Genomic DNA, 13441 nt, shown 5'->3' on the forward strand with positions numbered 1-13441 from the left:
GATCTACAGGAAGTCAGTAAATCTGAGTACTGATTAGAGCTTTGGGAAAAAGAGCGAAGGCCATACGGTATGGTGACTGAGAGTCACTGGTCATATTCCACCTTGGAAGGACAGCATGCAAGAGGAATAGTGTCTACTGTATCCCCCCAGATGGTAGCATCAAGGGATGCAAAATTACTCTGCTATTGCTATGTGGCATGAGGGGGAAGGATACCTTCCCTCCTGGCTGTTAAAACTGTGCGCTGGGACTAGGATTTGGTTTAAGACGTGGCTAAGAGAAGAAAAGGTAGGTTATAAGAGTTCGCAGTGTGTGTCATTCTGCATGGCAGTGCATCCAGTTCTCTTGCTCATGAAGAGAATAAGAGACCAGCACAACTTGGTACTTTCTGCAACAATCCTTTGCATTAACTTACATCATCCTCAAGTGCTATAGAAAGTTGCTCTATAGTGATTTCTGTGTTTAGTTCTCCAAGAAAGTAACTAGCACATATACTAAAATCGGAATGATACAGAGAAGATTACCATGGCCCCTGCGCAAGGATGACATGCAAATTCATGAACCTAGGAAAGGAAGAGTGCAGTCTAGTATTTATTCAGTTCCAGCTGCAGGAATTTCAGGTAGGCAGAATATAATTATCCACCATACAGTTCTACCATGATACCAAAATAACACTCTGAACAAGAGTGCCATGTGATTTTGTTAAGTGACCACAGGTGATTTCAGTTCCACATCTCATATGACTTAACACCTTCAGAGAATTGGTAATTCAACCACCCTTTTCTAGGCCACCTGATTTTTTTGGTGTGAGGTCTCCCATTCAAGGGGAGACCAGGCCCATCCCTGCTGAACTCATGAGCATTGATGTGATCACCACCTGACTTAACATAGCTGCATAAATTGATTCCCCTCATTTAAAGAGGAATGAGTTGGCATTATGTTTAAAAGATAGCTCTGTGGCCAAAGCCAGAATCACGCTGATTTTAATGCAGCTACTCTAGCTGGTAACCAAGAGCAGGATCTCGCCCAAAGTGTAACCCAAATGGTACCCAGAGCTTGATTTTATTTACAGGGTTGCACTTCCCCTCTCTCCCCCATCCTCCCCCCCAAAGAATTGAGCTGGGAGGTGAGGGGGGAAGGAAAGGAGGAGTCCTACCTAAGCACACTTCTTAAAAGAGCTTGCACTGCAAGATTCCGCTGTTAGGAAGTTTTCTGTTCAAGTTATGCCCATTTTAAACCAGTGTAATTCTGTTGACTTCTGTAAACCTCTGATTTACAATACTAAGCAGGGAGAATCAGGCTCTATTTTCACATTGCTTTTGAGAGTCTATTTAAGAAGACATTTGGCCTGATTCACTCTTGCCCTGCCCCCTGCTGTAGTCATGTGTTACTGCTGTGTGCCTGTAACACCATCAAATCAGAACATTGCTTATGTTACTGCTAAATATGGCTGTTGTGCACCCACTCAGTCCTTGGTATGTAGCTAGACCTGTCAGTATGCACTGTGTTTTTAAATGTCTAAAGATTTAAAGCTACCTTGTTCAGGACAGACTATTACAAAGGAGATATGCTGATTTTACTTGTATTTTCTTAATGTAAACTAAAAGCCATTTAAGTCTGAAAGTACTTTTATGAGCAAATCTGGTCTCTGCTGAGAGCTTTCTGCCAGTTCTGGTGGGGCTTGTAGGCACCTAGCCAGTAACAACTGATCTGACGCTAGCAACTCATTTCATAGGCCACTGAAGTCAGTCATAACTGAAAGCTGTCACCACACAACTCATACAGCTAGATTTAAGCCAGCAATTTGGAAGTGAGAGAGCTGTAATCCATTACCAATCCCCTGAACAGGTCTCTGATATTACTCTGCATACATGTAGCACCTCCGTTTGAAAAATGCATTATATAATTTGTCTAAATACATGGAGGTACTTTCTATAATCATTGTACTGATACTAGGGTGACCAGATGTCCCTTATTTTGGGGTCTTTTTCTTATATAGACTCCTATTACCTTCCACCCCCATCCCAATTTTTTGCACTTGCTGTCTGGTCACCCTAACTGAAACACTGAGCAAGGAGTTAGTGTCCCTACTGTAGATTGTATTTGGGCACATGGCTCCCTTTGATCTTAAACAAAGCAGCCCATGATCTCACTCTCCAAGAGTGCTTGGAAAGTTGGAGAGAATGTTGCAGAGGACACAACATGTGGGAGGTAACTTAGAGCTCGACACACACCATTTTATTTTGAAGACCTGCATTATCAGAAATCTCTTAAAGAAGTATTAAGATGAATATTTCTATCAGCAGACAGCCTTCCTCTCTGCAGCCAAGGAATTGCTCAGAGTTAAACAAATCCTGGAAGTTAGTTTTAGACCCAGTTTTTAGTGTAATATTTTCATATTTAGAGAAGTGGTATTTTCCATAGGAAAGCCACAAGTCTGGAACAATATAGTCGTCTAAAATATTTGATATACAGGTCTTAAAAGCTCGTTTTCTGGTTTACTTCTCATCAGCCTGCTATCACCATAGGGAGGGTAACAAACAAAAAGTTAAGAGGAACTAGCCACTGCAACAGATTTACCAAATACAAGATACAGAGTACAATGCTGCCATCTACTGGAGTTTTGCTGTTTGACTGGTCTGTCATTGGAGGTATTTATTGGCTTCAATTTTGTTCTTGTAGAAACTAAATTTTAAAGGAGTGATGATTTTTGGAATCATGGCCTCATGCAAAGGACAAACCACAATCATATGCAGTCGTTCTGACACATGAATGTTTAAGTTGTTGTGAAGTCAGTATTGGTTAGGATTTTATATTTATAGATTTGTTTATAACAATGCATGTCTAAATACTAAACATTCTCAGGAAAAAGTGGCTAAAGCATTCCTTCTGCCAGGAATATCTGCAGAAGTGGGCCTCAGGATCCCGATTTGTGAGGTTTCATCATAATAGGGTAGGTAGCTCTGGACACTGCCTCCTGCCCATGTTCCCTGGCACATGCTTTCACTGGGCCCCTCCTTAAGTTTTAATAGGACAGATAATACAGCCTAATACAGATGAGCAAGTGTCAAGATAGAATTGGTGAAGCATTTGGAGATTTTATACAACATTATTCAAATAATTAAGCCACTCTTTCCAGTGTTAAAAAAAAAACAAAAAAAACATAGATTCACTTAAGGAAAGTTAAGTCAGTGATCTAAGTAGCCCAGCTATTTCTGTCCTTGCTCCTTTCCCAAATTAACACAAGTATTCGGTTCGCTCAAATTGCCTACTCCATAACGTGCTACATGTCATTTTTAGGCAATTCTGTTAATACAGAGATGGACTTAAATTATGTTCCCAACCCCAAATTCTGGATCTAGATTTTGACTTGGAATTCCATCTAATTCTGGAGATCAGTGTTCCTGTTATAGTAGAGATTACAGCCTTCTTCTCACTCATGCTTGACAACAAGATGTTTTGAATATGAGCTGCATTAATATATATTATTCATCTGTATAAAATTCTCCTCTTCAGCTAAGTCAGTGGTGTATGTTGCCCATAAAGCAATTCCTTGACTATAAAGAAAGCAATGTGCTAGTGCTGCACAATTCTTTATCTGTAATGGCAGCCAGTCATGATATCAAAAGTTCAGACCAGTACAAAGAACACGACAGCTTCATAAAAGTTAGGAAGCCTCCATGTGGTCAAGATAAAACGAGAGCCTACAATAGCATTGGGTCTTTAGAAAGAGGAGAATCAGCAACACTGCAGTGGAGCTCTCTTTTTTTGGGGAGGGTGTATTTGAATAGAAAAGTTTTAAAGCTTTAAAGGAATTGGTCCTGCTTTGAGCAGGGGGTTGGACTAGACGACCTCCTGAGGTCTCTTCCAATCCTGATATTCTATGAAAGCAAGGGGACCAGGCATTGATCTAATTTTCCTCCATTAGCTTCGGCAGAGTTACTCCCAGTTTTACACCAATGCAAAGATGTCAGGATCTGAGTCAGTTTGCCATGTTTGACTTACTATACAAAAGTCACTCTGATGCTTTACCAGATGAAGTGCCAGGCATCACGGACTTTATTTTCCAGCACCTTGCATGCAACACTGGTGTAACAAAACAAAACAAGCACAGAGTGGGTGTAAAATGCTACTGGAAGAGTAGCAGTTTACACCTACTTTACATAGGTGCAAGTGCCTAAACAAGTCAGTGGAGAATCTGGTCCCTTCTATATACTTGTATACCAAATTAGGAATGTCACAGAGGCACATGGGCTGAATAGCTGCTTGTATCTAGACATACGAAGGCAAACATTTTACTAACTATCCTGGGGCCAGATCAAACATATATATATATATATATATATGACATGCATCCGATGAAGTGGATATTCACCCACGAAAGCTCATGCTCCAAAACGTCTGTTAGTCTATAAGGTGCCACAGGATTCTTTGCTGCTTTTACAGATCCAGACTAACACGGCTACCCCTCTGATACTTAATATATATTATGTTACTGTTAATCCAGAGTTATTCTGGATTCATGTTGCATGATTTACATTGACAATGCCTCTTTATCAGAAGGTTTCCATAATGCTTTATGAACTATGTACCTAATTTCGGGTGCAACAACAACTCCACTAGTATCAGTGGATTTCTAGTGTAAAGCATGCTTATACATATGGCACTATTCATAAATCACCTTATCTGTATTTTCAAGCCACCAAGCAAGGTCTTGGTAAACACATTAGCCCTTAATTTCCATTTTTTCCCCTAAAACAGGGTTTAAAGTGTTAAAATAGGACTGTTGATTAATCACCATTAACTTAAAACAAATTAACTATTAATATTGTAATTGCAGTTTTAATTGCACTAATAGAACGCCAATTTAAAGTTACATTGATTTCAATTACAACAGAATACAAGATGTACAATCCTCACTCTATTTTTATTTTTACAAATATTTTCAGTATAGAAAAAGTATTTTTCAATTCACCTCAGACAAGTACTGTAGTGTGATCTCTTTATGGTAAAAATGCAACTTACAAATTTAGAATTATTTTTTCCATAATTGCATTCAAACAAAACAATGTAAAACTTGGGACTTGCTCAGTCCTTCTTGTTCAGTTGATTGCTAAGACAAACTTGTTTGTCTACATATATGGGAGATAATGCTGCCTGCTTGTTATTTACAATATCACCAGAAACTGAGAACAGGCATTTACATGGTACTTTTTTTAGCAGGTGTTGCAAGATACTTTACATGCAAGATGCGCTAAACGTTCATATGCCCCTTCATGCTTTGGCCACCATTCCAGAGGACATGCTTCCATGCTGATGATGCTCATTTAAAAAATGCATTAAATTTAAGCCTGAATTCCTTGGGGGAGAGTTGTAGGTCTCCTGCTCCACGTTTTTACCCACATTCTGCCATATATTGTGTGTTATGACAGTCTCAGATGATGACCCATCCTATGTTGTTCAATTTAAAAAAACAAACAAACAAAAAAAACCCCACCTTTCTTTGCAGATTTGACAAAACAAAAAAGAAGGTACCAATGTGAGCTTTCTAAAGATAGCTACAGCACTTGACCCAAGGTTTACAAATCTGAAGTCCCTTCAAAATCTGAGAATAATAAGGTGTGGAACATGCTGCCAGAAGTCTTAAGAACAACATTCCAATTTGGAAACTACAGAACACAAAACACCAAAAAAGAAAATCAATCGTCTGCTGGTGGCATCCGACTCAGATGAAGAAAATGAATATGCTTCAGTCTGCACTGCTTTGGATCATTACTGAACAGAACCCATCATCAACCTGGAAGCATATCCTCTGGAATGACATGTAAATACCTTGTAACGCTGGCTACAACAGGTGACATTCTAAATAAGAAGCAGAAAGCATTATCTCCCATAAACGTAAACAAATTTGTGTGTCCTAGTGACTGGCTGAGCAAGAAGTAGGACTCAGTGGACTTGCAGGCCCTAAATTTTAGGTTGTTTTTTTTTTTAATTAACATAACTGCACTCAAACTAATTCTGCATGTGTAAATTGTACTTTCATGATAAAGAGATTGCACTACAGTACTTGTATGAGGTGAATTGAAAAATACTATTTTTGTTAACAGTGCAAATTTATAATCAAATATAAAGTGATCACTGTACACTTTATATTCTGCGTTGTAATTGAAATCAATTTGAAAATGTTGAACATTCAAAAATATTTATAATAAATGGTATTCCTCGATAACAGTGTGATTAAAACTGCAATTAGTTTTTTTTAAATCATTTGACAGCCCTAGTTAAAAAGCCATTTATTCAGTTAACTGCATCTGTGACTATGTGAAGCTAACATTTTGTACTATAATGAAAACTTTATGCAAATACAACAGTGTTCACTGTGATAGTGTAGAAGGAAGCTGAAGTTTATCAATAAAGCAACACCCGCAAAAATCCATTCATGTCAACTGTGGTCAATAGTGCTATTAAGCTATAGCTAGAACTTGACTCACGTTATGAAGTTTAGTTCACAGAAGCAGGCTCTTTACTACAAGTGCAAAAGGCACTAGGGTCCATAACACTGGAGTGAGAAATTCATGCCTTTCCATTTTTGGAATTGAGGATCATTCAAAGACTAGATTTGACTATGCAACTTTTACCTGTCACTTGCAAGACAAATGTCTTGCACTAGCTGCAGCTGAGCTTGCGATGCTTGAGGCAATGTAATTAGATGTGGTTATTCTTAACTCACTGAAAGGTTTTTAGAGACTGCACTGCCAGCATGTAAACATAAAGCCAAGTTGTCTGCTTGTTTGAGGGGGGGGCAACTCTATTGACATCAGTGGTGTTTTCCCTATTTACATGACCATAAATTAATGCCATTTAAAATGCTGTTACTAGGCATACAACAGAATTTATTGAACAACATTTGACAGAGAACTAAATGCAACATGCTCCCCATCTTGCAGCCTACTGACATTTCTTTAAGTTTGGAAAAGAAACGTCTAATGAATATGAACATCGTTGCTTCAGTTTCATAAGCTTTTTCAGTAAGTACAATATGTTAGATGTTGCTAATGTTTTATTTCAGCCTCATCCAAACCACAATGTTGTTGGAAAGTCTTGGCCTACCTTACTTTCCATGTAAACCTTTGAACTATTTATTTTCTTGTATTATTCAGCATCTGCATACTCCAGTATTTTGTAGGATTTTTTCCCCCACACACACGTTAACATAGAGGAAACAAGCTGGTCCTTAAGATATTCCATTGGAAGTCAACTCCAATGGACTCTTGGGGGGCTGTGGCAAGGACACTTATACTGAGGACAATACCAAAATTTCAAGATCTTTATTAAAACAAATGAAAGGATAATCAAAGCTATAAAACACAGAGTCACAAAGTAGTAATATAACTCTATGGTCCGGGGTGGTAACACAATAATCATTTAGACTAGAAAACTAGCATACTCTCACCCTTCCCTGTAGGCCTGGTAGCCTTGTCTCTGGCATGCCTGATGAAATCGATGGCCCAGGGTCCCCAAGTTGGTAGAGATCAATTTCGAATAGCTAAGCTATATCAAAGCTGAGAGAACAGTTTAGCAGAAGATAGAAAGAGTGACCCCTCTACATGGTTGTTTGCCCTTTTATAAGGTCCTGGCAATGCCCTGGATATTTATACCAGGGCCCAACCTACCATACCCAAATCTTATTTCCTCACCCAGATAAATCTTCAGGTATCACTTATTCTATAGCCTAACATTATTACATATATTCATACGTGTTAATATCAACTGTCTCATCCCTGAAACCATTATCTTTGGCCTAAATCATGACTTCCATGTTGTGTTGTGTCCCTTATGGGCTGTTCCAGACTCATGGAAAACATTCAGTTCTCTGTTTGGTTGTCCATTCAGTTCCCTAAAGACAAAGGGGTTACCAGTAGGTCATTTATCTATGCCAAAGATTACAAACACTTATGCTAACTTGCTCTAGCTTAGTCATACAGGCCTGTAGGTTCCTTGCATTACAGCCAACTCTGGTGAGTTATGTATACACACTAGAATTTGGTATAAATGAAACTAAGAAAACAATATAATCAAACCAATGAAGAAAACACATTATGCAATATAGCAAGCTAGGAAACTAGCCTCCTGGACTATTGTGTTGGATTATGCAAGAAACCCACATTGTAGGCAACATGGTATGATGGGGATCATATACCCAGATTATTATTTACTTCCTAGGAAAACAAAGTTACTCTTTGTACCTTAACTCCACAAATATTGTGTCCTATAGATCTGCCATGCCTTCATCTTCCCTTGTGATGCTCACACAGGTGAAGTCCTGCTGTATGCTGTACATTTTTTAAACTATACATTTGAACACCTTTACTTGGGCTATTAATCTAAAATTAACGAGTGAATTCCTGCTAAGTGAAGACCCAGGCCACCTTTGGAAGTTACCATTGTGTGGTAATAGTCCAGATTCTGTCAACTTCACTTGTGCTTATACCTTGCTCCTTGAACAGTCTTATTAATTGCTAAAAGAAAGATACTACTCAGCATGCATAAGGGTGGCAGAATGTGCCCAGTTGCAGTTAGTGCATGCTCCATTTCAGTCAAGCACAAGTTTTGGGGTGCCTTAGTTCTGATCCCCACTCACCCACCCTCCAAAAAACAAACAACAACAAAACATTTCCTATAGTTTGATCACTTCAAGGTATTTTGAATCAGAAACTAGGTCTCCACCATTAGGAAGCTATCCAACCACTCCTTGCCTTTGGTGTTAGCAGGCAAGATCAAAACTACTAGGTGGCACATTGAAAGCAGAGAGAATGCAAGAGGACAGTAGATGTTTCAATATTTATTTATTAAATAAGCTAAGGGGGGTTATGATGCAACTGTTTGAATGTATCCTAGACAGTGAAACATTTAAGGAAATAGAAGTTAACAATAGAAAGATTGTATTAGGTATCTACCAGATTAACATTAACACTAGCCCGTATGTATCCCAACCCAGCTGTGGCACTGCACAAAGTCCCCCACACAGATGCCTGCCAAAGATAGCAGTAATCTGTGCACTGTGTAGGATTTGTTATCAGGGTACGTATGCATTTGAAATGCCAGACCATGGCTCTGGGTCCTAAATGCTGGCCTAGGATGATCACTCCAGTTTTAGCTGCAAAAATAATAAGTGCATTTTGGGAGGGCCAAGAGCAAGAAGGACTAGAACCACGAGATGGAATTGTTCCAATTCCTTGCATACATGGGGGGGCGGGGGGAAGGACGACTCAAGTTGGCCTATATTATTTCCTTTAATTTGGGCTTCTGTTGTCAACCATTATTTTCTGGTGAATCTTGCCAGATCAAATATTTACTGCTGAATACTGCAGTAGATCATACTTAAAAGCTATACTTTTACCCTATACAGCTCCTGGTTTCCTTGCAGTCAGATGAAGCTTCCCACCACTTTGGGGCCAAATTCTATCATCGACTTCAGTGGATTTTCACCCATGTATATTAGCAATGAATTCTCTCTGTCAGCTTCACAGCTAGGTGTAATGAGATGGGTTGGTGTTGCTTTTAAGCAATGAAGCAACTATCTCCGTCTACCTCACAATTCTTAGAAAGGGCTAGATTTTCCAAAGGAATTTTCGAAAAGCGCCCAATCAGATTAGGCACTGAAATCTCTGAGGCAAGTTTTATCCTTAACCACAAGCCATATTAATGAGCCCAGTCCTGATCCTAGTGAAATCAATGGCAAAAACAGAACTGACTTAAGTTCAGACTCTAGCTACTTTACCTTTCATAACATTTAAAATAAAAACATGCTTGTTACAGCAACCACATCCATGGCTCAAGAGCCAATATGTTGCAGGATTGATTAAGCTACAGATTAAGTAGCAGCATAAACTAGTGCTACTAAATCAAATTCACCTGTCATTTACTGGGAGCAGCTTTTTGCATTGGTGTAGCTCACTACATAAAATGCAAAATATTTTAAGAACCAGGGCCCAGATATTCTGAAGTATTTAGGCCCCTAAAGATACCACTAGGCAGTTCTGTAGAGCCTTCTGGATGCTTAAGCGAGTTGGGTGCTTCTGAAAATCCCACTAGACACCTAAATATATTTGAAAAAAATCTGGCCCCTGGTCTCAATCCCCATTTTTCAGATGTATTGAGCATGTCCATTTTCATCACCAACTTCAGTTGGAGTTGTAGGTCTCAGAAGGTCTGAAAGCTGTTTATTGAGAATCAGTGCACACTTTGAAAGTTTGCTTGCATCACTTAGGGCCAATCGGTGGCCGAGTTGGCTCCTGGATTTGTTCTCAAGTTCTGTTCTCAGAGCCTGTCTACATCAAAGACATTCATAGCAGCATAACATTAGGAGGCTGCACTAGGGCAGCTGCATCAATGTAGATGCTCTATACTGGCACAAAGCAGGGCTCACTCCAGTGTGGTTACATCCATGTTACACGGCTAGGAATTTAATTTAGCCACGGTCTGAGACTAGACTTTGGCTCCTGGATTTTCTTCCCAGTTCTGCCACTGACTTACTACATAGAGCTTCACCCAGGAACACTTCCTTAATGTAGGCAGGCCCTGCATTTCTGTGGTGTATATCCAAACTAACTAACTGAGTTACTCCACAATAACTAAGCAGAATTTGGTCCCAGGTCTCCCATTTTTCCACCCAATGAACTTCCTCTCACTTGTATTGGTGTAAAACTCAGCTGCAGTCAATTACGACAGATTATACAGATGTAAGCCAGAAGATAACTAGGCCCATTGTTTCTTCGGATAATGCTTAAGTGGGCTTCAGAACTGGATTTCACTTCTGTGCTGTACATTTACAAGGCTTCATAACCTACTTCACCTTTTTCACATTCCATTTTTGCTAAGGGATCCATCTTAAAATGTTCAGCAAGTTCTATACTGAGTGGCAGGCAACTGAATTCCAGTTATATAAAATACTTCCTCTGGATAAAAGTTAACTGAATATTTTTAGTCTTCCACTAGTCTTTGCAGTTTGACTCTTAAGACTGGTGCTGAGTAAGATCATAAGTTGGTTAGCTCATGAACAGAGCTTCTTGCCTGCAATGTGCAGGACTGACTCAACTTTGTCACCCAACCCAACATCCCCATAAGAATTTGAAGTACTGTCCTCTGATTTACTTTTGTTGTCTGCTTCAGTTTGCTCTGCTCTGAGGCTGTCCCAAGGCTTCCAGTTTCTAGGCTGCACTGAGACTTCTTGATGAAGCCAAAAGCCTTTTTGCACCTCAGAAGTAGAGCTAAGCACCATGAGTGACATGAAGGAACAAGCTGGAAAGCCAATGACTGGTCAGTACTCTTCATATTTCCCTTTCCCTCCTACAACTGTGGGCTCAATTCTGCAGCCATTCCTAGCACCAGCCTTAGTGTTTGCAGCAATGGAGATGCCCTCACACCGCTGCACAGATATAGGTGACCACACAAGCTAGAAGGAAGGGGGAAGAGAACCCGCTGTCTCCACACTGTAGGAGTAGCAAGGGGAGTCTTGGGCCTCAGTCTAGGTTGCTATTGCTACTTCTGTCCCTTAGTGGAGAAGTCAACAGGCTGATGACCCAGACTATATTCTGCAGTCACCATCACAAGTTTCTATAGGTAAACACAGTTGGCTCTTACCATTACCTTGCTTTGGGCAAAATATGTGTTCACATCCCAGAGTCCATTTTTCTATAAATGAGTCTTTTTAAAGCTACTGTGTTTTCCTCTTGTGTTTGTACTTCCTTCTCCTCTTTCAGTCCATTTTCCCCTCTGTCATTTTCTTGATATATCTTTTCAGTGGATTTCTTCTCAGACTCCTGTGTGGTGCTCTCTTCCACCATCACCAGGCTATTCCTATCTTTCCTTATTAATTCCTCCCATCTACCTACACCATCTGCAGCATCCCTTTACTCATCTCAGCCTTCACTCAGGCTCCTATCCCTCTATTAATGCTTTTAGCCCCAATGAAATGCACACTGCTTCCTCACCACTCTTATGTCCTTTTGCCCCAGTCACTCTCCTCCCACTGCCCATGTCCCCCATGGATAATGCTGTAGTCATGTTAGGGCACTACCAGCAAGAAGAGACTCCAGACGTTTGCCTGCATCTCCATACACTGTTCCTGTCCTCTGCACAGAGGCTTTTCCTCTTCCTTCCCCATTGATTACCCTCTCCTAGTCTAACAATGCTATAGAACGAAGTAATAGCGTGGAGAGCAACTTGGCCCTTTGACAGCACAATTTAGGGGGAGTTTCCACTAATGCCAACAGTTCCGGATCTGATCTGTGCACAGAATGCAGTCTGTAGGGCTGTTATTCTGACACCGTCCACCAGCACTGAAGTCACAAACTGCTATGAAATCATGTAATGATTTCATTTAGATTCCATCCATATCACTCACTTTAAGTGGCACCAAATGATACGTGTAACTTGAGAGATGAGCAGGCGGGGATGGCACGCACAGAAACCCATCTATCCCTCCAGTTATTAACTTGGCCTTCTATCTAACCACTGGAATGCATGCCTATTGTTTTCTACCGTGTGGAAAACACAAAATAAGTGTTTGGCACAATGGCAAGTGACTATTATTTTTAGGAAGTCTGGAACCACTGTCTCCTCCCCCTCCACTTCGTGTTTGTGTGTGATCATAGCTCCATCTGTTGGAAAACAACAGAAAGCATGGCCTGACTGGAAATATCAGAGGGGTAGCCGTGTTAGTCTGGATCTGTAAAAGCAGCAAAGAATCCTGTGGCACCTTATAGACTAACAGACTTTTCCAAAAAGTCTGTTAGTCTATAAGGTGCCACAGGATTCTTTGCTGCTGACTGGAAATAGTGCTTCATTGTATAAGCCATTACGCAGAGGCCTCTGCATAAAGTGTAAGATTCGTGATATTGGATACTACGGCTTCAGGACAGCCAAAGGGTCACAGACAGCAGTTTAATCTGAAATTTGTAGGGGATTTGTTAATTTTTTACAATACCCAATATTGCTAGACACGATTAAATTTAAAGACAATAAAAACCTGTTGAAATCTAAGCACTTCCCAAGGTGTTCGCAACCCAAACATTTCCAGCTTGTACAAAAAGGATGAGAAACAGGCAATTGACTAGAAATAAGATTACTAAGGGCCTGTTCTGCCGACACTTGAGAAGGAAAGGCAGGGAAGTTTCTTTACTCTTCTTCCATCCCACGCCCTCCACTTCAGTGGGACTCCTTAGGCAAGTCACTCATGGGTTAAACACACAAATAGCTAAAGGCAGTTAGTCCCATTTGAGTCTTCTAAAGAAAAAAAAAAGAAAAAAGTGGTGGGGGCAGGGACGAGGACAGGACTCTAGTGATGCTTAAGCCTTGTTCGGGCTCTGGTCAGGGTGAATTTCACTCACGTGCAAAAGCGTTTACTCGACTGGACAAAGGTTATCATTCCCAAGACAAGTG

At 40.2% G+C, this 13441-nt stretch overlaps 1 non-coding gene across 1 annotated transcript; it reads left to right on the top strand.

Moving 5' to 3' along the window:
- The first annotated feature begins 463 nt into the window (after positions 1–463).
- Positions 464–575, top strand: LOC127050406 (U6 spliceosomal RNA). Its single transcript, XR_007774218.1, has one exon. It is a non-coding gene; the product is annotated as a U6 spliceosomal RNA (small nuclear RNA).
- Positions 576–13441: the final 12866 nt, after the last annotated feature.

Source organism: Gopherus flavomarginatus, chromosome 4 (genome assembly GCF_025201925.1).
Source record: "Gopherus flavomarginatus isolate rGopFla2 chromosome 4, rGopFla2.mat.asm, whole genome shotgun sequence".
NCBI lineage: Eukaryota > Metazoa > Chordata > Testudines > Testudinidae > Gopherus > Gopherus flavomarginatus.